Raw genomic sequence first — 26277 nt, forward strand, 5'->3', positions numbered from 1 at the left:
AAAGCCTGAGAAATAAACAGCTGCTGTAAGTGCTGCCTTGGGTTTTAGCAATACCCTTGACAGACATTTAGGGTTACTTTCTGATAAGAATGACAAGATACCTGTCTTCCTCAACAGACTGTTGTCAGAACTACTCAAAACAAATTGCTTACAGTGTTTTAAGTAACATGACATAATTTCCTGAATTCATGGGGGATTACCTTTGACCAAGTTTTTTTCTCTCCAAAAATATTTTCTCAGAATGTTTAACAGTTCATTACAATTCACTCATTAAAAGTGACTGAAAATACAACACGTAAATTATTTCACTGCCTTGCTGACTGCTGCTAGATAAGGTTGGAGTCTTGTCAGATCCTGGGGTATGTTGGGCATTACTGCTCCACCTGCTACTGCAGGGAATGATCTGCATTTGAAATGTGTTCTGCATCTGGCCTATGTGGTTTTCTCCTGATGTAGTTTAGTGTCTTTCTGCATTTCTCTCTTGTCAGAATTACCAATGTGCCATTATTCCTCACCAGTGTGAAAAACAGTCAACAAATTTCAAATAGGACATATAATTTACTCTTAGGAAATGGATAATCTTTATTCTGTTTGCAAATACTCTGACATTGCAAACAACCACACTACCTAACTCATGGGTAAAAAAAAAAAAAATAACTTTTCGGAATCAACTACTAATGAGTCAATACTTCATTCACTAATCTAGGGCAGGCTTCCATCAACACAATCTGATCTATTTTCCCTGAGGAATTAACTGCTACTTTTGATCTTTATTTTTGTCAGCAATTGAGGCATATAAATTAGCAACACACACTGCTACATACAGTCCAAACCCCAGCACTGTGACTTCTACTAAAAGACTACATTGCACATAGCAAACAAATAATTTATAGTCATAATGAAGAGAGAGGGCCTATCAGAAATGCATAACAGAGCATATGGAAATATGCACATTTTCATTCAACATCATTTCAACCATACAATTCCTAATGAAGAAGAGAATTAAACCCCAGATGTCAAAATATCTTTGAAGACCAAAGATCTCAAGATCTGTGTGAGACTTCAGATGTGCTCAGCAATGTTGGTGTTAAGAATCACAAAATATGGCAAGTTGGAAGAATCATCAATGTCCAACTGCTGGCCCTGCAGAGTACAGCCACAAGAGACCCATCATGTCCTGGGAAGATTGTTCAAATGGTTCTTGAACTCTTTCAGGCTTAATGCTGTGATCACTTCTCTGGGGAGCCTGTTCCAGTGCCAAATCACTCTCTAGGTGAAAAACCCTTTTGAAATATCCAACCTAAACCTCCCCTGACACAACTTCCCTCAGGTCCTGGCACTGGGTACAACAAAGAAGAGATCAGTGCTTGCTCCTTCTCTTCCCCTGCTGAGGAAGTTGTAGATGGCAATGTGTCTCCTCCCCACAGTGTCCTCCAGGCTGAACAGACCAAGTGACCTCAGACCCTTCATCATCTTTGCTGCCCTCCTTGTGACTCGTGGTTTGCCGTCCCTTGCTCTCTCCTAAAGATTTCTCCTTATGAAGGAGTTGCCTCCCAAGGCATCAAATATCATCCATTTTACTGCACTCCTCTCATTTATCATACAGAAAAAAGGATGGGGGAAAGAAATTCCTCAGTCATGAAGACTTGTGCAGAAAATGACCTTTTTATTATTTTCAGGAAAAAAAAAAAAAAAGCCTGCACTATTCTACATATTTTTTAGCCCATTGGTATATGTAACTGGCACATGACACACTTTTCAGTGAAGATATTCTCTTAGAGGAGTATTAATGTCAGAGATTTTAAGTATGATAGGAAGAGATGACAGTGCTGACTCCACTGTTCAACTGATCCCAACACAGCACAGACGAGAGGAGCAATAAACCCACGTGTGACAGGAATAATGCATTTAGCACGTGTGACAGGAATAAAGCATTTGGGGCTCCACACACCAGCAAATGTCTAAGGTAGACACTGAATAATCTTGTGTGTGCATGTTTTGTGAGAACTGCCCATGATGAAGTCCCTACTCATTCTTGGCCACTCTGGACAGCCACTCAGTCACCACAACAGACATCAGGCTTAAACTGCACACAATAGACTCCAGTTGATGTAATCACATAATTATTCTGCCTTGAAAAACATTTTTTCATAAATTAGCAGAGAAGAATGTGGTGGGTGAGGTTTTTATTTAAATTTCAATCAAGAAACAGAGCCAGAAAAGAGAATTAACTACTTTTTAAAGATCACAGACAGCTGGGATGAATATTAAAATATAAAGAAAATGAATTTTTTAAGCCAGAGACCAAGAATCTTCCAGCATTATCTCAGGCATGTCACCCAGGAGATCCAGACAGCCACAATACTCATCTATATGAACAGCTGATGCTCAGGACATTTAAAGGAAGGGAGTGGCAGAAAACAGAAGAGTTAGGAAGGTCTCACCTATCTGACATCAGATGAGAAAACCACTTAAACAGCCACAGCTGAATCTGGGAAATGTGCATGTGTGTCTGTGCACATATACGTCTCCTTGGCAAATTAAAAAATATATTTCTTTGACTTCTGGCTGTGCTATAGGTATTACTTCACAAACCCTAAAAGCCAATAATCCAAACACTGAATGCAACAGAAAATATATCAAATAAGATGTGTAGAAATAACTCAAACAAGGTATTTCATTACTTCTATGTAATTTATTGCCCTGCATGAATAAATATTTTGGTTTGAATTCTTAAAGCAATAGAGCTCAGCATTCATTTACTTCCACTTACAAACAGTTTGCAATTTAAACTGCCATAAATAATTCACCAAGTAGCTTGTAGCAGTAACTACTGGGGCTACTGGGATTAATGGAAAGGGAAAGGGGAGCATTCAGTAGCATAGGCTACAGGAATTCAGACAGGCTTTAAATTATATTTCAGTAGCTTTTAAAAAGCTGTTAACTGTGACAATTAAATTGTTACAATTACAATTGTAATCAGGATAGTATTTGTGTGACAACAGTAGATAATTCCATTTCCAACTCTCTACATAATGGACTGAATCACATCCATTCAGAGATCAAACACACACAACAGTAATTAGTGTCAGGATAGGCCACTTCCAAGACAGAGGTCTTAATGGAGTTTCTGGTAGCACCGGGATCTTACTTTCACTGGGTCCTTTATTTCACCAGGTAATCACATGGATTTGGGAAAGCAACAGTCCAAACTCCAACTCAAAACTCCACACACAGATACAGCCTTTTAGAGTGAGTATGCATACCCAGTTTTCCAGAAGAAAGATTAGGTGCACAAAGATAAAACTTTCCTCCTTAAAGATGTATTTGTCAACCTAATCATTAAAGAGAGCTACATAAGGGAATCAAATCAAACAAGGAAGTCAAACCACCACCACAGCCAGATGACATTAAATAATTTCTCCTCGAAGCTGAGGTATTCTGACACAGTCGCATGCAAAGAAGTCTCATTGAAAATTCTCTGCTTTGCTACAGAAAGGGAAATCAAGCCTATGAAGAGATCAGACAACAATCATCCTTATGGAACAAGCTCCCAGTGCTGCAAGCTGAGTGCCAGCAGCTCCTGCCTCCACCTTCTCCTCTCCCTAATCCAGGGGGAAATACTGATGGAAGGCAACCTTTCAGAAAGGAGTTCCATCAACCCAAGTTTCCAGTGGCAGAAATATCTTTCAGCAGCACCAAAACAGAATAAAACCATAACTAACCTTCTAACTGAACTACAATTTTCAATTAAAATCTTTGGAAAAGGCAACTCAGCTACACACTGGAGAGACCAGTAAGTCTGGAAGCTTGGTACACTTTATCTCAAACTTCTAGCAAATGGGATACCAATCATTTAACTCCTCCTTGCTCATTTTTCAACTTATTTGTAATAGGTTAGAGGGTTTTCCAGGAAAGGTCACATGTTAAAAAGGAGCAGAACAGATAAGGAATTGTTAGCAAGCTTTTTTTAATGTGACTATCCTCATTACGCTGGGATGCAGTAAAAACATCCAAAAGCTGAGGCAGCTCCAGGCAGGAAGTGTTCCAGTTGCCATCAGAGCACAGGTCAAAACTAAAAGTGCTGCAGACAGGCACACTGCCCTTGTGTGAAGGTGGCAGGAGCCACTGCTAATCAGCCCAGGGGTTTAAAATAATCCAGCATGATCACGCAAGGTTTGTTGAATACAGTGCAAATTAGCATGTCATCAGAATATTTCCTATTGTAGTGGCTTGACTCTGTCTGGCTACCAGGCACCCACCAAAGCTGCTCTATCACTCCTGCAATCGAACAGGAGAGAGAAAATACAACAAAGATTCACGAGCTGATATAATGGAGAGATCATTCACTAACTTCTATCATGGGCCAAACAGAACTCAATTGGGGATACTAATTAAATTTACTTATAACGAGAATGAATTTTAAAAACACCTTCTCTCCATCCCTCCCTCCTTGGCAGCTACACTTCCTTCCCCCACCAGCAGAGGGAGACAGGGAATGGAGGTTTTGATCCGTTCATCTCATGCTGTTTCTGCTGCTGCTCCAGTGTGGGGTCCCTCCTATGGGAGACAATCCTTCATAAGCCTCCCCAATGTGAGTCCAACCCATGGGCATCAGCCTGCACAAAATGCTGCAATGTGGGTTGCTCTTCCACAAGGTGTAGGCCTCCAGGACAGGCTGCTCCAGCATGGGTCACACACAGGATCACAAGTCCTACCCAGAAACCTGCTCTGGCATGGGCTGCTCTCTCCCCAGGTCTGCAGGTCACCAGCAGGAGGCTCCAGCGTGGGCCTCCCACAGATCTCATTCCAGCATTCACCTGCTCCACTGTGGGTCTTCACAAACTGCAAGTGGATCTCTGCATCCCCATTTACCTCCATGAACTGTAGGGGCACAATTGCCTCACCAGAGGCTGCAGAGGAACCAGCCTGGAGCTGGAACATCCTCCCTCACTTCTTCTCCCCTGACTTTGCTGTCTGCAGTTGTTGCTCCCACACAGTCTCACTCTGCTCTTCTCTGGCCCCAATTCAGGCAATACCTTTTTTTTCTTCTTAAATATATTATCACAGAGGTGTTACCACCATTCCTGCTTGGCCTTGGCCAGCAGCAAGCCCAGAGCTGCCTGGCACTGGCTCTGTTGGACATGAAGCTTCTGGCAGTTTCTCACAGAAGCCAGCCCACTACCAAAACCTAACCTCACAAACCCAATACACCTATGCCAAAAACATTCTTACTCTGGTCATTAAAGGTTTCAGGTGATTGGTTTTTTTACATGTCCTCAAACAGTGCCACACAAGGAACTCTTCCCTCACATACTGATACACTCACCACCCAGAACAAAACCTCTGCAATGGAAATGCAACAAGTTTACTTTTTTTTGTCTTTTGGTTTAACTTCTTGCATCCCATATGGACCAGGTTCATCTGCATCACTATTTTCAGCAAACCAAAGAATATTTATTTGCAGTCAATACTACTGCCTGCAGGAGGACACACACTGTATTTTACATATTTTTACATCTTTGTTTACAATCTTACATTTTTGTTTACAATCCTTGTCAAACCATACTGATTAAAATTCCAGCCAAAAGGGGCACTTGGAAAATAGGTGTGCATTCCTGTCTACAGACCTGAGTTGTGAGCAATAACTCAGATGGAAGCAGATAAAGTACAATCAAAAATGGACTCTAAGAAGTCGTGAAGTCAAGGAGTACAATATAAATCCTGACTACTGGATTCCACATGTGTCCAGCACATGAGCCAGAAGGAGGGACATATATCTAAGATACTTAGTGGTGTTCGCAGTCCATGGATTTAGGTGAGGGAGTCTGGAACTCAATAGCCACACTTGGCCAGTTCATATTTGTAGCCATCCAAACTTTTCAGGGGGACAGAAGCCAAAGCTGTGATGGATGTAGAACACTATAATCTTAATCCATTCTGGACAGCAAGAGAGGTAAATAAAACCTCTATGCCAATTATGCTTTCAATATGATAGATTTCATTATTAATTCCATAATGCATGAGTTGCCATTGCAAACCTCCAGTCTATCAAAGTAAATTATGAAATACTGCTATTAAGCTGGTGCAACAAAAACAAGCAAATGTATTTTCAGAGTTTAAATTGTTAAGAAAATAGATATTCAATCAAAAGGTAATCTGCATCAAGTTTTTTGTGTTTACTTGCAAAAACAAATTCTTCCTAGCAACTGCTTAAATGAATCTTACATGCAACATGCCTATTAGGGGCCTTTGATTAAAAAAATATGGATTGTTAATACTATATCTGAGTCATCTATTTTTCCATCTGCTAGCAATTCCTACAGTATGAATTACCAACAGAATGGCTAACAACAAATTATTGCATCAATGGCAACTGCAAAAGAGGGGTGCCCATAGCACCTTCTACGACTTAACCAGTGCATATCTTGGACTGCGTGTCTTGTGTGTTAGTGGTCTCAGATAACAGAAACTTTTCTTAGCTGTTCACTTCCCTCTGCTGAGAAGAGTTTTCTCTAGTGGAATGAGCTCCACTGATGGCTTCAAACTGCTTTTTTTTAATGGTATAAAAAGTTAGACTTGAGTCAGAATTCAGAATCCAAAAGGTACAAGGTGAGCCTTTCTGCCCAACTTATCTCTACTATGAATTCAAATCCAAAAATCTGTGAATCCCACTAGTAAAAAGTTGTCACACGCTTGTGTGCAAGGAAATATTCCCCAGCTACTGTTGTCTGTTCAGCTGTTCCCATGTAGCAACACAAGTGCTTTACACAGCAAATCCTGCTGCCCCTGCTGCCTAAGCAGTGTCAGGTGAGGATGAGCTGTCCCAGGCACCCCTGGCCATACAGCAGAGCTCTGACTTGCTGCCATCCCCACCCCTGCTGCCACTGCAGTGAGCAAATCTGTCACAAGAAAAACCTGGATGGGGGCATTTATTTCAGGATGTCCTAAGAGCAAGAATGCTTGTTGCAGTGCACAAAGTTATAAAAATACAAAACTGTAACAATTTATAGGAGAGAAGGACTGACAACTGTCAAAAGCCAAAGTTCATGCCACAGGACTGCAGTTACCTTGAGCATCTTGGGGGGTAAACTAAGCATATAAGAGAAAATTAAAGATGGGCAAGTTCATGTATTTTTAAAATGTTTTTATAGGGATAAAATTGTATATTACTTCTCCATGACTAATCCCTATTTTCACTAGTAGAATTCTCTGCTCTAATACTAAAGCTGAATGTAATTTTAGCAACACAAAGTTAAATCTTAGTACCATCAATATTTTTCAGCTCTAGGAGGCTTTTCTCAGCTTCATACAAAGTAGCATTTCAATATAAATCACCACTAAGAACAAAACATACTTTTCTGTAGCATTAATTCATACTATCATTTGCATGTTTTTCTAAAATAGTGCCCAGGACTCTCCTTTGAGCACATTAAATACTGCCAGTACTAAAATTAAAAAATAATGAGTTTAGTCATTAACCTTCATTAAATTACCCTTAAAATTAGATTGCTAAAATAAGATGTTTCTAGGAGAAGGGAAGTGTCTTTTTATTTTCCTTTTCATTTCTAAGTCATCAGGAAGCAGCTAAAATCTAAATATTCCTGCAATTAAAAAGGCTAAAAAGCTCAGGGGAAAAAAAAATCTAGTAGTCAAAAACTTTAATAAACAATCCTGATTGCTGGAACTGAAATCTAAGGAAAAGTACAGTTTATCATGAACAGCAGTGTAAAATCAGCAATAAAGTCAACTTTTGCCAGTTGTAATTTTACCCAGTTCCTGACAACACAGTAAGGCAATGTACATTGATGCTTATCATATCCTAAGCATTTCAAATATAATTTACATTGGTTTTACCTACTATAGCATCTGGTGTTCTTGCAGCTATTAGGCATATAGTTTTCACTAAAACAACTAAAGTTCCATGAAAGAATCTGAACATTGGGAAATAAACTGAAGCAATGTATCTCAAAAACATTGCACCTCATAAACTTCCATTAATTAGTACCTTTGAGATCAAATCCTTAGTATATCACAGAAAAGTGTAAAAAAATAAATTTAAGTGTACAGAAGGCAAAAACTTACCATTCTCTCTTTCTTATGTCATTTACACAGGGTATATTGTTATACTACATGCTAGGGTCTATTGAAGCATGACACTTTAATTTGCTATCACCTTCTCTTTAGAATCTCATCATCCATCACAGACATTTAAAAAGTTGCTTTTAGAGTATCACAGGCAAAAATTCAGTTTGAAATTCCTTAGAGAAAATCTTGGTGGCTTTTTATATACTGTGATTTTCTGTACTAGGAATGTCAAGCTTAATTGTACAGTTTGTGTTGAAGAATACCATAAATGTTTACAGAAGCTCACAAGAGAGTAAATAAGCTAAAGATTAGGGAAAACACTCCATCTGGATACTCACCATGCTGTTTAAACTTCATTGCAAATATATCCACACAGTGTTGATGGCAAAGTAACTACTACACCTGATCTAAAAATATGCAGGATTTCCCCCCAGCCTCTTCTGCTTTTGGAGAAAAAAAAAAAAAGCATGGAAAGAAAAAAACAAACAAAATAATCTCCAAAACACCCTACCAAGCAAAGATATAAAAGTTTAAAAGAAAAGGGAATTATTTAGCTAAAGCTCTTAGTTTAGCAAGTAAGTAGTACCTAAAAGGTCAACATTTTATCTTTATTAATCTATAGGTCTTCAGGGCAAGTGCTTCTGAATTATCCTTCATACTGAGCTCAGCTATCAGCAGGTATCTTACAGTGTCCTTGAATTCACCACATCACATTTCAGCTACTGCAGCTGTCATTCAGCTACATAAACCCAAATGTTACCCCATATCCAAAAGGTTTTGCAAGTTAAGCCACTGCCTCCCTGACATTTGATTCTTCCATGAAAAGAGCATTTAAAAAATATTAAAAAAATAACAGTATTTTATTTTTGCAAAATTCTACTACTAATCTACACATAAATGCAAGCTATATTAAGGACAAAGATATAGGCTATTAGGGATGAGAAACATTTAAAAAACCCGATTTGATTATGACATTATAAAGATAAATTTAAAAATGAAAGATGCTCTTTGTTTTGCTGAAGTATTTTGTAAATGCAAAAATATAGTGAAAAGTAAAGACATAAGAACTTGAAGTAGACGCCCTAAGGTTAAAAAAAGCTGTATTAAAAGCTAAAAATTCATTGAATGCAATACATTTTAAAGTTATTAAAGAGTCCATTTAAGATTATTTTTAAAATACAAAGAAAAATGGAAACTCATTTAATAGTGAGTTTTGACACACAAAGCATGCATAGCAATAATCCTCAGACTGAGAAAAGCACTCAACCTGAAGAGCAATGCAAGAGACTAAAAGAATTTTAAATATCAAACCTTAGTGTCCTACTGAGGGATAATATAAGTGAATCCCAATCTTCTGAGAAGAATAAAAGGTTGATACTGAAAACTAAACCAACAAAACTAAATACTCCTAACAGGAAGAATCAGTTTGAAGAGACACACAATCCCCAAACCCAAAATGCACATGCAAATTTGTATCCTATTTGCTGGGAAACCTTGACTCTAGTTATATTCTTTATACGCAAGAAAATTCAGTTTAGTTTAAAACAGCCAGTTCAGAAAGGACCTAGGAAAATAAGATACTATCTTTAATATATGGAAAAATGATAGACATACTGTTTGCTGGGGTTTATTTCATGCAGAAAGCTTTCTGGAAGTCACGTACGAGAGATGATGGGTTTCAATCACTACTGATATAAGATGGATAGAAAAAATCCTTCAGTCCAAAAACTCAGGGCAATTTATGAGCAACAAAAGCCAGGTTTATTAATCACTGGGAGAAGGAAGAAAATATAACAAAGACAGCAAACAACTCCCAAGGAAACTGAGACATCAGTTGAAAGGGGCCTGCAAAACATCAGAAATTGTGGAATCTGAACTTACAGCAACTCAACAAAGACTGGGCTAAGCAGAAAGATTTAACTGAGCTGTTAATCATAGCAGGGAGGAGAACCTGCCTCAGAAAGCCCTGCAGGTTACCACGTAGGGAGAAGGATTGGGGGAGGATGATAGCCAAGCAAACATGAGCTTGCTTAAGCACCAACACACAGCCCATGGATGCTACACATAGGGACTGACTGCAGTGAACTGTGTGGGGAGAATCAACCCCCCAGCCTGTAGCACCTTTGCCAGACAGCACCAAGTCTTCTTTTTTGTACAACTTTAAAGATCAAAGAGAAGCACTGTTGGCATTTAAAGAATGTGTCTCGGTCCACAGTTCCTCAAAATTTCTTTATTCCTTCCTCAAACATTTTCTGGGAATCCTTTCTCCTCTGCCAGAACTGCCTGACTACTATTCAGTTTGATGTGGATCACAGTTTCCCTAAAGGATTTGGGTGTCCAATAGCAGCATCCTGGCCCATGGCATCCCTCGAAGGGGAAGGGTACTGTTCTCCTCCTGCATGGCATTCAGCAGCTCACTAGCCACAGGGGCTGGAGATTTCATTTGCTAAGGGAAATTTTAATGTTATGAAAATACATAAAAATTGTTGAGGAAACTCTTTTATTGTGCTCAAGAATTGAGCAGATTTTAAAAAATCTCATTACACCTAATGCTGCCTTCTCTTTAAATCCTATTTATAAATCATACCAATCAGGCACTACAGAGTTTCAGCTGCAAATTTAGTTTTTCTTTTGTCAAAATGCATCAGCCCCACATTTAGAAAACACATGGTAAATAAACACTATCAAATAATATTTAATGAACATGATGAAACCTTACTGTATGATGGGCTAAATCTAGTGGACATCTACTGGTTTGCTTATAATCCAGACTAAATTAAATCTAAAATAAGTGAACAAATACAGAAAGGGATTAACACCACTCAGCTAGCAGTTTTAACTAACACATATGTTATCTCTTCTTTTACAAACATGCAGTAGACCACTGTACTGCAAATAACGTACTAAAAATAGCCTGAAAATACAGAACAAGATAATCACTGATAATCTGTCATGTCAAAAGACATTAGTCAAGAGTTCCACAAACCAACATACAACTAAGAGCAATACTGAATTAAAAAGAATAGACCACTCATCTTAATAAACAAGAAATCCAGGTAATCTAAGCACTGAAAAGTACACTTAACCATAATCTAAATCTAGTCTCTAAAAAACACAATCTACGTTGTAAGAAATGTGATGCTCAATCTATATGAGTTTAGAAACTACACTTATTCATTAAGATACAATGACTCAGTGGCATATTCACTTACTGAGTCCAGAACTGCCAAAATCATGTGCCAAAGAAATATTTTATTATCAAACATTTTGTTTATGACTCAAACATTAGTGCCATCAAGCCAACTATTAGCACAGTTCTTTCTTACCTTCACAGAATTATCACTTAGGAACATCCTCAATATTTATCTATTTGCCTTCTCACAGAGAACAGAGCAACACTAGTTTATTGAATTAGGTTTTTCAGATCATAATCTGCAGATAGAGTTTTGACTCACTACTCAATTCTTACAGACACTGCACAAGCTCCTGTGCCAACGCTGTTCATGAATCCCCATTCACATTCAGAGTGTTCACTATTCCCCTTCTGTACCTCTGGAGTAAATGATGACAATGACACAGCTCAAACTCAGGAATGGTACGAGCTCTGCAAACCCTCATGATGTGAACCATGTCTCAGTAGAATCTTTCTGGCCTCTCTGCTGGTTTTCCAATCCATCTCTGGAATGTTTATCTAGGGTTCAATTAAGGGCTCAGTTTTCTAGATTTAAAAATCCATAAAGAAAAAGAAAATAACTGTAAGATCTTATCCATTGCATAGTATATCAACACCAAAAAGGTTACACACACTGCACTTGAACACTGGTAATGTTCAAGTGCAGAACATTGGTAATCTTCTCGTGTCTGCAGCTTCTAGTCTAGATCCCTCTCAGAAAAACTGTTGGGGATTCAATCCAGGGTTTAGCACTGATTTTGTGTTTACGGTTTGGAAACTGAAGTAGAACCAAAGGCATCACCTATATTATTTCCAAACTTAACTACCAGGGGCAGGAAATGTGAACTGCCACCCACCAGCACATCCCTAGACCACATAAAAAGCGTAAGAAAAATGTGAACTGTACAAATGCATTCCTCCAAACAAAGTGTTAGTACTCAGACAAAATCCATGCTCAATGCAGAGAACTGCTATACAATTCATAGGCTCAGCTTTAAATAAAATTATTATTAAAATGTCCCAAAAAAGTATTTTAGTTTGCAGTGCCTTGTAAAAGCAGTTCAGTAGCTTTGACCATCTTCATAGCAGTGCCTTTCCAAAGTAAAGATGGAAATACAAACACTGAGGTTTATTTAGAGTACATCGCTGGGGTTTCTGCTTACAGAACATCAATTCCTCAGTTTGAATTGTACCCTGCATTCAAAGAAGAGAGACAAAGTACAAATTTATAGGACTGGTCACTTATGAATTGCCATTGTTCAGTTTGTAAGAATAAAAGGAGGGTGAGAACTCCCTTATCACTGAGAGATCTTATGGATATGCATGAGCTTAAACAGATGCAGGGAACACAGGTTTAGTGTCAAAAGACTGCGTATCTCTCCTGGATTTTAAATATTAATTTAACAATGCACATGGATTATTTCTTGATATTACATGGACATTAGCACTAAGATTTACTGTCAGAAACCCCCTACTCTCAGAAAGATGCATGTATACAGAATACATTCTGAATTGATGCAAAAAGAAATTCACCTGGCAGAAGAATGCAGGAATGGGAAGGGGAGGAATCATGAGTATCTTTATAACTTCTGCATCTCCTTACATGCAGAAAACATCATTATCTCAGACAGTTTAAAATCTGGCATTAACATACAGCAGCAAATCTGAAAAACCTTGAAAATGTAATTATTTAAAGAATCTCCAGTACCAGTATCATCTCCCGTTGTCACCCAAAGAGAGTGTTTTTATTTGTAACTCAAAGGATTTTCTGGGTGACAGAGAAGTCACTTTTGGCATTAAGCCACTATCTTCTGGAAAGCTGCCACAGTTTTGAATACAAACTGCCTTGTTGAACTATGCCACATATTGAGTAGTGGACCCACTAACCAATTATTTTTGCCTTGAAGAAACAAAATGCCAGCTCAGGTCTAATGGAAGAAAAACTATACTTTTTCTGCTTAATGACTTTGAGACTTGCATTCTTACAGTCTGAAATCAGAGTGCAATCCAAGTCTTGATGTCCTAACATCCTATCACCACAGAAATTATGTTAGTAATTTAAGAATGCTATAGAAATGAAGAAAGCAATGTCTTGTTGGGTTTTCATTATAATAGTCCTAATTTCATCTCACACATATGCCTATGTGCACAAAGTTGAAAATACAAATACTGTAAAAATGATGAGAATTCACAGTCCTGCAAAATGAAGTACTTTAGAGAAAATTTGAAAAAAAAATTGTTGCAGTGAATGTCAAATTCATCAAACATTCAATTAAAAGACACAAAATGCAAATAATGACTTCACAATAGTTTAAAAGCCAAAACATAGGCAGAGGCATTTTAAAGTAGCAACATTACCATGTTGCGTACAAAATAAATTTGTGGAACTGGTCCATTAGTTAATTTTGTAAAATAAATTACTTTGTTTGCATTTTCATTACTGATTCTGACTTGATAATCCATTTGCAGAAGTTTTAGATTCTTGCCCATTTCAATGTTAAACCACATTCCTCTTTCTTCTATCAGTATCTCTTATTGATTTAAATACAGTCTAAGAGAAGTATCTTATTCTGTTGATTTTTGACATTAATATCTCCAAATATCTTCCATTCTGGGAGTTCATATTCATGTCATTTGATGGTCTGTATTGCACAAGGAATCTTAGTAATTATGAACTAAATGCCTACTAATCTGTGTGGTGATGATTCTGTTAGAATACCAGTCACGATTACCAGATCCTAGCCATTAGAATAATAATAGCAAAGGACTATTTTCAGCAATTTAACAGTTTCTCCTACATCAACAAATGTATTCTATTTATACTTCCCTAAGTAAAATCACAGTGCATAATAAGTTGCCTAGAAGCAGCAACATTGCAAAACTACAAGGCAAATTAATTAATCACATTAATTTGCTTAATAATGCTGAAAATATTTGACCTCTTTCTCAGCAATATAATATCACACAACATTTTGAAAGCAATATAATTGGAAAATTAATAGATTTGTTATTTAATGTTGCCATAACAACCATAGAAAATTGTGTAAGAAAATACCAAGCAATAAAGGATGAAATGCCATAGAAACAGATAAGAATAGAACAAGTTGTGTCAGTTCTAGCCTTAAGGAAAATTTTAGGCACAGAAAAGCTTATGGACAGAATTATGAAAAGGTGGAGAAACAGAAAAGGGCAGTTAATGTTGGAAAATGAAAAATGTAGTTGTATGGCACAGTGCCAGTATCCTCCAACATATATTACATGCAGATTAGTTGAAACCTCTAAGAAAACTAAAGCAGATAAAAATTCAGCACAGATTATGATAAAAACTTGTTTTACTTCTTGGGGTTTTTTAAAATCTTCTGCTTACAACAATACTGCTGCAGTGTTGCACAATATAAATAGTCAAAAGCCCTCAAAAACTGAATACAGTAATAGCTAAACTGCTGCCAGTTTTATATGGTTTTCTAAAATTCCCTCCAGCAGAAGGAACTAACAATTGACTTAGGAAGTTATGAAGGAATTCAAATGTAGGATCTATTTTCCTGTAGGTCAACCCACTATTGCACTGTGTAATGAATGTAAACATAAGATGATATCATTTCATCTCTGCTCCTCACCTTTCCACCGACCTTTCAGAGCAAACATCCTGTAGCCTGAATTTTGTTTAACATGGAAGTCATACAGGCTGGATAATATGACGTTCCTACCTATGAGCAAAACATCTTTAACGCATTTATTTCTCCTAAAATAAAAATGTTACACAGATATCTCTGTATCACAGCTAGAGTCAACACACAGAGCAGTCAAATGCAAAGTTCTGTGTAGAGTAGAAGAAATAATACATTTTCAGCACTTTGTCTGAAGAATTAACAAAGCCAAAATCAAACCTCTCTCCAGTTAAACTCTATTTTGGATGTTACCCACTGCCTATATTATTGAGAGCATAATCAAGGAAAACCACTTTCTTATTACATCTCTCTTGTTTCAAAGGACAAAAAAGCAGATGGCACCAAAATGGAGTTCAAAGATGGTATATTTAGATTTGATATAGCAAACATATGGAAACCATTATATAAGAAAGGGGATTGTTGCATAAAATGTTCAGGTGAGATGCATCTTAATGAAAGACAACAATCTTGTGAGCAGCATGAAGAATAGAGACTAAAGAAGAAACCTTGTTCTACACCAAATCTGATCTAATGACAGGAGGAAGAAAAGGGCCAGTCCTGGTGTGTGAAACCCTCAGGCTTCCTTACGTGACAATCTACCAATTCTGCATCTGTAGAGTGAGCTGGGAGAAAAGGACAAGGAAGGGGGTGTTGGACATTTTTTGAACATGACAAATTGATTCAGCTTGGCCGATACATAGAAATAACAGAAATGAGCCGATGTCCCCTTCTGCCATGCCTCAATCTTTCCACAGCTCCCCTCTGCTGGGTAGCCACCCATCTGTCTCTGGATCCAAGCTACTGAGGCCACGACCAACCTCTCAGCATGGCAGACAACAGCTGACTACAGGCTTCAGGCTACAAACCATCCTCCAGCATAGGTGGATCCCTCTTCTCAAGAGACAAATTAGTAGTAGTAGTAGTAGTAGTAATAGTAGTATTGAAACTTGGAGCAAATTAACTTCCCTTGAAACCTGCCCCTTTGCCAAATTTGGATAATATGACTCAAAAGTTATCAGGATAAACAGCATAGTAATATAAGTCTCATTTCCTCAAGAAACAGATGAAAATAATATACAGCTAGATAACACAAAAATAATCTTTGTACAGGGTGAATTAAAAATTTGAAACACCAGTATGATTAAATGTTAGCAGAAAGTACATACTAAGACTAAGCATCCCATTTTGGATAAGTATAGGTTTGGGGGAGATCACAAAAATCTATGAAAGATGACTGTGCTTTTATGACAAAGTGAATAAAATTGATTTTATACAGTAACTTCTAAATCATATAAAGTATTTGCCCCAAAGCCCTGGAACAGGATTAGTAGTTTCCTCAAATTCAGTCTGTGTGGAAAACTGTAAACAAGTAATTTAAATGCAAGAGTCGGGGATTCTGCAGGGCTGGGGTCAACCAACACAGAACTTTGCTCTTCCTGGTATTCATAGCACCTTAGAAGAAACACAGAGATGGTGTATCCTCAGCACATTTTAGGATTCACAGTATATTTGACAGCAAAAGAACAATACCAATACCTATACCAAAATATGGCACCACATCTGAAAACCCAACAAGTGAAAATATAATACCAGCAAGCAAAGCTTTTGTACCAGTTACTTCTTGTAGACTTAGAAAATGAAACTGTAAACTTTCTTCTTATTTCACTATATTTTTAAATGCCAAATGCCTACAGTAAATATTATGTTACAGTCATCAATCATTATCATCAGGCCACACAATAAATGCTTTTGAAAACCATTATATGACAATGTAACTTATTGCAATAGTTTCTTTTATACTTATAATTCTTCCCTGTTCCAATAGAACAAGAGTCTAGTATCATATTAATTAATTGTCTATATAAATTTGAGAAGACTAGAAATTAAGCCCAATTGTGGATGTAGATGGGGACCACTCAAGTGCTGAAGTTAACAACAATGAATTTTAAAGCATAACCTAACTTATCAATTTTATTCCAAAAAGCCCTCACACCCTTGAAGAGGAAGAAATACCACCCTTGGAAAAAAAGATTCAGGTGTCACCTATTTGAACTTTTATGTTGCTTCAGTGTTACTACTGAAGTTCTGACTTACTCAAGTAACTGCTCGGGCACCTGGTTTAATTTGGAAGCATTCAAAACCTTCTCTGTCAGAAAAGCCTCCAGCAACTTGTTATCACATCTTCTCACCACTGTGCAAAAGCACTGCTCTATCAAAACCACAATAAATTTAAAAGCAGTATACAAATAACAGAGTCCACAACTGTTTTGATAGCACAAATGAAAATGTGACAACAATCCTAATGCTTCAAAAAATGTTTTAATTAAAATGTTTCTGCGAGGCAATTGCTATTTTTATTTTGAACAATTTATTCTGATTATCATTAAAACAACACAACTAATTAAAATAAAAGCTTAATTAACATTCAGTTTCATTAGGAGATATTTCAACCACAAAGTGAATGCTTATCAATAAATTCTCAGTCCAATGAATTGAAAGGCATGTGAGGACTCATGGAATATAAAAAACCATGGAAAAAGAAATCTGCAGATATTGCAAAGTAAGTTACCACACAGCCTACTAAAACTCTCCAAATACTGAGATTCTAGAACACTGCAAGAAAAACTTACTTTACCCTGAATAACTGACACTTTTTAGTGATGAGGACTACACCATCTCATCCAGTTTCACTTCATGTTATCCAACACGTAACACTGAGGTCCAAAGGTTAATAAAATGACCAGCTACAACTGATTATTCCCAACCTGAACTGGAAACCAAAGGCAGCAGGGAAAGGGAGGTTTTCACTCACTGTCATCCAGCACAGTACATGGTCCAGGACCACACAATGAGTTATTACAGTACTCATCCTGTAAGGCAGATGGCTTTTCCACAACCACAGTTTGAAGTGCAGCCCAAATGTATTTAGATTCCCTGTATCACATCCTCATAACATTTGTGCTAATTTAAAGGATTCAACTAACTTCAGGTGGCTGCTTCGAAAATCTGAAAATTAGAACAAGTCTTACACAGCCACTCTTAGTGACAAAGCTCTGACTGAACATGGCTCAGTTTAACCTTTAAATAGGTACACTCTAAAAGTTGAGATATAACTTCTTAACATAAGCCTCCCACACACTAAAAGCAGAAGCCCTACTATACTTTAAATGTGAAGTTGCCTAGTATAAGAACTCTAGAAAGAAGAAATAGAAAGGAAGTTTCTGTACAGAACAGTCAGGAGATTCTCCATTAATGATTCCTATAGGTAAGAACTTGTAAAGCACCAGTGTCAGCATGAGCCTGACATTTACTAAAACCAGTCTTAAGACATTTAACACACTCTTGGCATGTCTTCTATAGATTTCCCTAAATTGATACAAAGTCTTGTTGTCTTTACAGCAAAATTCTCTCTTGCCTGCTTTACAGGTAGACATGGCTGCTATTAAGAAAAGTAATAAAAATAATAATTTTTACTCTGTACTTTGGTCCTCAAAAATCAACATATGCTTTTTTTAATGTACAAATGTAGCAAACAGTCAATAGCAATCACCACAGCAAGGAGAAAAACCTCAAAGAATATATGAAGCATAAAAGATATTACTCATACATAAAAAAAGATACTCCATGCTCATTAAATGCATAGAACACCATAATTCTACTTAAATTTCACAAAAGGTTAGTTATGATTATGGACTGTCTGGCAACAGGTACTACATGCTTGGGTGAATATAAGGTGAAACAAAGCATGAAGCTTGATGGCATAATCAGACAACAAAACAAAACTACTAAAAAAAGCCATATGGATAAGACAGGCAGCTTTCACTTAAATACCTGACACTCAATTGTCAATCACCTGCATACAAAGTTCTTGGAAGCTTCAAAATATCTTTTTTTCTCTTTCTTTTTTTTTAAAGCATAAAATATTCTTCAAGTTATTTCCCATTATATCAAGCACAAACGTTTTCATTTAACTTCAAAAATGGAATGTGTCGTATTTTAATCTTTCACCTTTGCTCAGTTGAAGAAACTTGTACTGTTGATAATAGATGACAAACCAGATCTTACTTAAATTATTATTTATATTATATGTTTGTATCTTCTCAGGAACACTGCATTCCAGACTGATAGCTATTTGGGGTTTTTTGGGGGTGGTGGTAGTGGTATTTGTTTTGGTTTTTTTTTTTTTTTCCTTGTTTGTTTACTTTCTTTGGGGTGTTTTTTAATGTTTTCAAAGCAGTCAATCCTGCAAAAGCAGTTGGCAGGATCACCAGACTCCCAACACAGTAGGTTTATTCATCAGGCTGATTCTTTACTCATTTTGATTTTTAGCTGAAAAACTCTTGTCTTCATTCTGCAAGTCATGGTTTGGGAACAGGGGATTCCCATGGCTCTGACACCAACACTCACATTTGCAAAAGGGTCTGCATCTTCCCAGTTCCAGGTGGTGCCAGTGCCCTGCTGGATGCCAGCAGAGCAGTGTCTGTAGGGGATGGACACACGCAGGGTGGCCCCAGGTGCAGGAGCCTGGGCAGCTGCTGCAGGTGCCACCAGCACAGCAGCGCCCGCACGTGCTGCAGGTCACACCAGTGCCACACAGCATTCCACCACCTCTGCCTGCTTCATGGGAAGACTTGGCAATTCACAGCTTAGACCACTTGCTTTATTTTCCGAATTAACTGAAGGATTATCACATAATAAGAATGCAGTGCAATTGTTTGGCAGCAGGTTCCAAGAAATGAATACTTTTGTGGATCCAAGGTTGTCAGGACAAACTGCAAAAATAATGATCTCATTTACAGTAGAAAATAAGATTAAGAAACAAAAATACAGACAATAGGAATCAGGATTACTTATGTAGCTGTAAGCATGGAGAATGCAAATCCATGAAAAGAAATAAAGGTATCTTTAGAAAAATAAGCAGCAATCTGACATGAAAGTAATGCCAAACATTATCACATTCCCACAGCTACAACTAAACTGGCCCAGCAACACCATGCTGCTCCTTCTTCCTCATCTGAGAATTTAACAAGTCTAAATTCTAGAAGAGATAATGAAATATAAACAGAAGATTAAGAATTATGCCTTCATGCTAAGTCATTTGTCACAGTTTCCAGGCTTGCCGAAATTCTGGTCCCACCTCTAAAGAAAAACAAATGGCAAAAGGAATTGTCCAGCTATACTGTGCAAGCATTTTGAATTTCCTCCCTCAGGAAACAAGGCATAAGCATGAAGCTCAGGAACTTGCTTCTGGTGACTGCATTTATATATGGCTGCCTTCTCTCCTAAGGCACTTCTCTTCAGCTCCTAGTCACTTTTAAACAGAGTGAAGATATTGATACTCTCACAGAAATGCTTTTTCAAGTACTGAACCATAGGGGCCTTAGGAGAGGTCAGAGGTGCAAAAACAATGAATATCATCATTAATTTTGCCTCCATTAGGGTTTGATTACTGTGTACAGTGAAGGAAACTTGCCATCACTGTACTATACTAAGTATTAACTGAGCAAGAAATTCAACTCACTAGTACAAAAGTAGTCCATTCCCTTTCAGGTACTATTTGTGGTGCTTTTGAATAAGTTGCTCAGTACCATGGCTGTCAGTGGAAGTTTCCCTAATGACAGTCTGCCTCACAGGCTCTCCTACTACCCTTTTTTCTTTTGTAAATCTATGCCATAAAATTATACATCATATATATTTTATTTCCATCTTAATTCAACACTAGGCATGGGAATATATTTCTACGCTACAGGTACTTTAGTAAAAATCTGTGAGCAGTTTAATTTAAAAGCCATGGACAGCTACCTAAAGGAATTTTTGACCATGCAAAATGTTTTAAAATAGTTCCATGTGTGCTGTTCTTCTGGAGTCTCACTAGAGACGAATAATGACCTTGTATTTCATTCTCATTTACTCTGAATTAGCCAAACCTTCTGGCTTTAATTACATACTTAATACACCTGGCATGGTCTAATTACAGAAAACAAAACATCATTTAAACAAAGGGTGACCTTGAACTTCAGTCTATCAAAATAATGGTTAACTTTAAGTTTGCAGTTTTTAACGAACTGCCAAGACATGCAATAGCAATTTTCCAAATGTGATCATATGCCTTTAGAGAAACAGACTCATTGCATTAGGAAACATCTGTACACACCCTTTATGGCTTCCCTCATTATTAATGCAAATCCCTCTTAGATTTCAATAGTGCTATAAACAGTTCTATAGGTAAACACCAAGTCTGCACTACTGATATGTTTAATGTGTAGACTACACTAGAACTAGACTTTCAAATAGCAGCTTGTTGAACCTGAAACAACCACTATTAGTGATGTTGTATGAGTACTGCAACTACGAACACAGGGAACACAAAGCTATAGCCATGACAACATGCCAAAAGAGGCAACAAAGGGCTCTAACACCAGAAACTTAATCAAATACTTTGGGTATTCTACTGCTCCAATGTGGTTACTTATCTGACTGAAATGAATATTTGCTTAAATTCCTTCTTCAGTTGTGGTGAAGAGTTTCAGTGACAGATTGGTTTTCGAAGAATGTTTCAATATAATAATGAATGTCTTCACATACCTGATAACTTTTTTTAATCCTACTTGTGATCAGGTAATGCTAAGAAGCAGATTTATTGAAGCATCTGGGATTTAAAGTCAACAGAATGTAATGCCTACAGAAAATTCAGTAAGGCCCAGAATTCCTGTAATATAACCAGATCATGTATCATTTTATGTTGATTATTGTTACAGCCCTAGAGCTTCCCACCTAAGCATGTCGGAACAGAAAATATGAAGTGCATTTGAGGTAAATCATGTGAATAACAATATTAAGAAAGGACAGGAATTAGAATTTGAGCACGCTCAACAGAGATCTTCCAAACTACTGGCTATTTCACAAAGAGCTGGCATTCAAAGATGTACTCACAAAATATTGGTCTATGTTCCATATTGCTGACCACAGCATATTTCCAAAACAGAACAGTCCATCACACAAGGATAAAAAGGGGTTATTACAGATTTTGACAATATTTCAGCATGGGAACAGATTACTGTCCTTGCTGACACTGACAGTGTTTTGAACACAGATTACAAGAAAGTTAGTATTTTGCACATATGTTAGGTCTGAATAGGTAGCATTTGTTGAAAACAATAATTCTTTACCATTTAATAGTTTCAGTGAATTAATATAAAAGTATCTTGTGCAGACAAGCAAATATATTCAGGGTTGCCATGAATGTTGACAAACATCCATCACTTAATTTATGTGATTATCTAAAGGGAAAAGCATCCTAAACTTTTAATACCTCACTGACAGAATTCAATAAATATATTAAGATAAATGACATAGTAAGAAAAGTTTCTACAACATAAACCATATATGTAATAGACTGTGATTAAATAATTGCATATATCACTAATTATTTAACTGAACTGTAACATCATCCAAGCCAAGACTCCACTGCCTGACACAGACACATTCCAAACTGCCCAGGAGGGCATATGATCTGAATGAGATTTATTACAAACTAATATATCTTAGAAAATGAAGACAATTGGAGTGAGCAAAATTTATACTTCACATGAGACCCAATGGCAGGACTCCTGTGACTTATTCCAGCTCTGCTATGAAGTCACTGTGAAATCACTCACTTTCTGTTTCTCTGTCATCATTCTCCTGATAACAGCATTTATTATTTTTTTTCCATTACAAGACTATAATTAAGGAAGTCCTTAAATAAATACTCAGATCTGAATCTTTCTCACTGTGCTCTCTCAACCGAAAGATCTCTGTCAGTGCAATTATGTTGTTTTAATTCTACCAGGAAATCCTGTTTTCACAACATAGGCTATATGCCAAACACACAAACATGGCACCAACACACCACAAAAATAACGTGTCATGAGTTCAAAGGGTATTTCATTCTCTTCAGATCTAGCATGGCTATGCTACTTTGAAATTAAAATAATCCTGTCCATCAAACAATGTTAGTGACTCAAACAACCTGGAGCAAACAGGCATGTTACATTAGCACAGAGGAATAAAATTAACACCAGCAGTTAAAAAGGTAATTTGGAAAAAAGCCTTGAGATTATGCAGGACAAAGTGCTCTACAGCCGAGTTCTCCCAAACTCTGAAATTAATGAGCACAGATAGTTAAAATATTGTTTAACTGCATATTGGAAACCATGATAGTTTTCCCTGACGATTATTACCCTAAATAGCAAAATAAACTAGAAATCACCATTTCATAAGCATAATACAAGCAAATTGAAATAATCTTTTTGTTCAATTAAATCTGATCCAAAAACTTGATATTATTTAGTCTCTAAATTGTTCAAAATACATAATTAATTATATTATAGCTCAAATGACAGCACAATAATTGTCAAAAATATTGCAAGAAAGGCAAATCTATAGTGAAAATAACACAATCCTAAAAATGAGTGCAAATTCATCCCTATTATATTTTCTTCCTATGTAATGGAACCAAGAAATGAACTTAAAAGTTTTAAACCCTATTTCCTTAAGTTGGCATTCATATTTATAGTAGTGAACTTAATCAACCTGTCTCAGGATATATATAGTAGCAGATATTCTCTTCTCTAAAGCCCTTAATACCAGGAGTAAGATCTTACAATATAGTCCAAGGCAAAAATCACCCACTATAAAAAACCATTCCTACAAACTGAATTACATGAATGACACACTGAGACTGAAGGTAATGGGCCCATCTCTCTGTTTTCTCCAACACAGAAGTATTTTAATAATCCTGGCATCACAGGCCCTGAGGATAAATTCCTTGCTGTCTGCCAGCTAGCCTTTTACTTCTGTAAGACCAATAATTTATTTCCACGCTATCTTAAAACAGCTTACACAAGAAACAACAGAGGACTTTTGTTTGGTTGGTTTTTCATTTGACAGTATTTTGTCTCTGTATCCAAAAAAAATAAAAAGAAGACTCAGCTAAAAAACCTTTTTTTCTGAGTCTATTTTAGAGTCTGTTCAACTGCAGGGAGAGAAAGCAGCTCCTTCAAGAAGATGACACGCAGTCCAACTAATCTCCCCTGGCTGTTGTCAAGGCATTTATAAGAGTTTTTACAAGAGTTTCCAGTGCTACAGTTCCAGAACCAGGGATGACTTGTCACAATTCAAAGTTAGTGTTCTGATGACAGATGTCCTGTTCCCTGAGAACCAGCTATTCCCACCTGTGAATGCTCATGATGCAAGTAAAGAATCAACACATGGGGGAACCAATCACATTCTTCACTGCTACTGATAACTTGGTTATGATTCAGGGATCTTCAAAGTAGACATGAATGCCAAATCTTTAGAATAATTCCTGGGGTGGGTATTTAAACACTCATATATACATTGTTCTAGCTGTGCATTATTCTCCCTAAGGCAGACACGTAAGGGGAGATTTAGTAACCTATATAACTCGAGTAAGTTATTCCTCCTTAGAGGAGTCAGAATTGTTGAGAATTGTTCAAAGAGCTCTAACTATGCATAAGATCATAAAATTTTAAACTGAAGATAAAAAAAATATATTGTATAGCTGTCAGATCTATAGAACTGTGACACAGCCCCATCCCAAAGAAAGTAATGGAAGTACCTTCAATCGAGATATGTTAAGCTAATCTGGAAAAAGTATTTGGTAACACATCCACTTTAGCAGAGGTACAGAAAAAAATCATTTAGTAAGGAATTTTAATCTTCTGTTTTTCACATTAATAATAGTTTGGACAAGTTACCCTTACTAAATAAATACATAATAGTTTTAGTTACCTTACTATATAAAAATAATAGAGTAAAACATAAGAAAATAAACTACTGGAATAAATATTTAGCTGCTAATTTTCTCTAGGACAACCTCCCATATCTACTCAAATTCAATTCACCGTGTGAGCACATCCCAAGTACAAGAAGCTCAAAACCCACTGAAAAAATAAAGCATTTTTCTCATTTTGGGTATTGGTTATTAGCAGCAGACTTGTGTGGTCTAGTGGTTTAATGTTTTCTTTATGTTATGTCTCATTTAAAACATAAAGTAAAACTCAAGTTTATCTGAAATAAAAATTTTGAAAGACCACAAAAAATCATGATAGTCTGCATAGGTAGCCTTTTATATCCTTTTCCAGAAAACCATCTATTTATGATATTTTCAGTCCTTTCTGCTTTTAATTTGAATGAGGAAAATAACTTGTACAATTCTTGTACAATTCTTCCCCAACAACTTAAAGTGTCAATTTTTCTTGATTGTTTTGGAAAACTCCAAAGAGGTAAGGTCAGAAAGCAGTGATCCTCAAGCAGTAGAGTATTTAGATACATGTCTTTGTATCTAATTCTGCCTGTCCACAGATTTGCAGCAGGGCAAGTTCTCCTCAAATGCAAGGTGTTTTCCAGGTCTACTCACAATTTAGGGGCAGGTGCAAACCACTCTTGAGACTCTGCAGATTTTTCCACATAACTGACGATAGACTCTTGACTAAAGAAGTGTTGTTATAAATACAGTTTGTAAATTGCTACGTAGGTAACATAGCCAAGCCAACTTAATGCTTTGCTGAATAAGAGGTAGAAACCTGGTACTCGCAAAGAAGAGGGATGAGAGGCAAGGAGTGTCATTAGATATTCTCAGAGAGGCAAAGCCAGAGATAAACCTTAGAGATATAAGAAAACTTAAGTAGTTGATAGGTACAAATTACTGGCTAGAAAAATCTTCAGAGTCCGTACCAAAACGTGATAAATCACACTTGCCAGAGATTAATTTCTTGCCAATTATTTGAAGCATTCATTCATTAACTGGTACCTCACAGTGTTGTGCTTACCATTCCTAGTGAATGAAAAAGTGGAATGAAGAGACAAAGCGAATCTGTTTGTATACTAGCAAGAAGAAACAAAAGGCAAGAAAAACCATTTAAAACAAGGGTTGCAAATGCTCTCATTAGTCTTACATAGGGAAGTGCAAAATATGGTTTGACTCCATATTTTACTTAGGGAGTTACCAGGTGACTGGGATTTTACACCAATTCCAACAGAAACAAAGCAGCCGTTCAAAAAAAACCTCCAACTACCTTCTACTCAATTTCAATAGTCATTTTCTTTCTAGTCTTTCTTTCTTCATACTCTATGGCAATCAAAAGAACTTTAGTTTTAGCCAAAATACCAATAGCTGCTGAAATAAGAGAATGTGAATGTCTTCTATAGTCATAATAACATGCAAATGTATAACTCCATATAATACACCAACTATTTACCTCCACAACTCTGCTTCTCTAATATGGTTACAATTAGATTGTATTGCCATGGAGAATAACTGCAGACCAAGCTTTCCTCTAATTT

The 26277-nt window shown here is 36.8% G+C and overlaps 1 protein-coding gene across 1 annotated transcript in view; it reads right to left on the bottom strand.

Annotated features, from left to right (window-relative positions):
* Positions 1-26277, bottom strand: part of STK3 (serine/threonine kinase 3) — a 124929-nt gene that overhangs the window by 3749 nt on the left and 94903 nt on the right. The gene's annotated exons all lie outside the window — the stretch shown is intronic.

The sequence above is a fragment of the Erithacus rubecula genome (genome assembly GCF_903797595.1).
Source record: "Erithacus rubecula genome assembly, chromosome: 3".
In the NCBI taxonomy this organism is placed as follows: Eukaryota; Metazoa; Chordata; class Aves; order Passeriformes; family Muscicapidae; genus Erithacus; species Erithacus rubecula.